The sequence below is a fragment of the Mustela erminea genome, chromosome X (genome assembly GCF_009829155.1).
Source record: "Mustela erminea isolate mMusErm1 chromosome X, mMusErm1.Pri, whole genome shotgun sequence".
Classification (NCBI taxonomy): Eukaryota; Metazoa; Chordata; class Mammalia; order Carnivora; family Mustelidae; genus Mustela; species Mustela erminea.
Window position 1 is genome coordinate 109,253,442 of NC_045635.1, and position 2,311 is coordinate 109,255,752.

The following is a 2,311-nucleotide window of genomic DNA, read 5'->3' on the forward strand; positions in this document are numbered from 1 at the left end:
GCCTGCCTCTGGGTTTTACATTGTGTCTTCTGTGTTGCTGGGGACTGCTGTCACCTGTGGCTTTTGTGGTGGGGGAGGAAGGGGAGGGGGAGAGGGGCGGGGAGGGATGTGAGGCTCTCAGAGGCTCCGCTGGGGAGCACACGGGCTTGAGATGGGCATGTGAGCTTGCGTGCACGTACGTGTGTGACCATTCACGTATTCGCAGGCATGCCATGTCCAGTCAACCACTGCCTGTGCCAAAGGTCACAGCCTTCTGGAGAGGATGGAAGGGAGCCCCATGCTGCAGGGCTTGGCAAATGCGGTCCAGGAAAGCTGGAAGCAATGCCTGTGCTCCGCTGAGCAGGGTTGCGCGGGGAGAGAACCAGGTCTCCGGGACCGAGTGCTGGGCAAAGGCACCAGGCAGAGTCATCCCCCCGCCTGGGACCACCAGGCCTATTTTACTGAGTGATGATGACCTGTGACAGTTATCACCACTGAGGCTCGCATCCAGAGGCCGCAGCCATCCTCACTGCAAGCCTACGGCACCCAACAGCGGGCCTCAACTTGCTGATTCATTTACTCTCTCACCAGGTCACCCCACAAAGACAGCTACTACTAATAAAATTAAAGTTAACACCGTCGTCATCAACACTACCATTCACTGAGTGTTTTGTATATTTGAGGCACTGTGCTTTATATGCACTTTAAAAATATTTTTTATTTTACTGTGATAGGAATGGTAAACACGAGATCTACCCTTTCATATATTTTCAAGTGCACCATACATTATCTCATTTTCTCAATGTCCACAACCTCTGAGAAGGTCCTTTTATTGTTCCTGTTTTACAAGAGAAGAAAACGAGTGAGGTTCATAGAGATTAACCGACTTGCTCAAGGTCACTCCTCAAGGACATGATCAAAGCAGGACCCAAACCAGTCAGATGACTCAGCTGCTGTTCTCCGCACCATCCCGCTTCCCCAGATCTTTCCCTTTGATCCCTGACGTTGCTCCTGGGGTTCTGACAGGCAGCAGGCGGGCCTGGGAAGCCTGACAGGGACCTGCTCACAGGCCTCTCGGCCCAGGGCAGCTCACGTGCTTCTCCTCGTCCCTTCAGTGCAGGACCCGGGGCTCTGCCTCACCGCTTCCCTGACCTACCCCTTCCAAGCCACCAACGTGGGGTGGGGTGGAGCGCAGCAGAAGTATGGCTGGGTCGGCGGCGGGGGCGGGGGGCGGGCGGCTGCTGCTACCCCAGCTCATCCCTCCTTGGGGCCCGGATTGTCAGCACACTGAGCAGCCTGCTTGAAGGGCTTCACGCTGCACCAGACAGGGCAACACTCAAGCATACACAGCAAGGCCGACCCACGCAGGAGCAGTTAAGACATCATTAGGAACTGAAGAGAAAGAAATGCCCCCTTGGAAAAGCCCCTTTACTTAGGAGTTCAGATTCTAGGGTTCTAGTTCTAGCTGGGCCTGCTGTGTATCTATAGGCAAGTCACTTCACCTCTCTGGTCTTCAGTTCTCTCTTCCGTAAACTACCTATACCACCTTCCACATGAGGTTACAGTGAGAGGCTCATAGGACCCAGATGTGACTGCACTCTGTGAGCCAGGAAGCCACACAGACGGGAGATGATAATGCTATTACGCGCTCAGCACAACTTCAACTCTTGCCTCACCTTCGGAGGTAGGTAAGGAAAAAACTGGGGATCCAAATTTTATACCTACATCATCGAAACTACACAGGCTTTCGACCAAGTATCTAATTTGTGTTTTTCCAGCGATGCTTCCTAAGAGCCCGAGGTTCCTTAGAAATGCCACAGGGACTGCCACAAAAAGCAGAGCTCCAGCCAAAAGCAGCCTGCATGGGCTGCCCTTAAAATTGTATTGGAAGTAGTTGCAGGGGTAACTTCTGGGCGATGGACCTGTGCAATCATGTAGGGCCGTGTGCTTAGAAGAGCCCTGTATAGGGGCGCCTGGGAGGCTCAGTTGGCTAAACATCTGCCTTTAGCTCAGGTCATGATCCCAGGGTCCTGGAATCAAGCCCCATGTTGGGCTCCCTGCTCAGTGGGGTATCTCCTTTTCCCTCTCCCTTTGCCCCTCTCCCACTGCTCGTGCTCTCTCTAATAAATAAATAGATTTTTTTTTTTTAAAGGAGAGCCCTGTGCTCTGCTGTCATCATTTTGAGATTTTTTTTAAATGTCTGAACAGGGCACCTGGGTGGCTCAGTTGGTTAAACAACTGCCTTTGGCTCAGGTCATGATTCTGGAATCCCGGGATCGAGTCCCACAGGCTCCCAGCTCCAAGGGGAGTCTGCTTCGCCCTCTGACCTCCC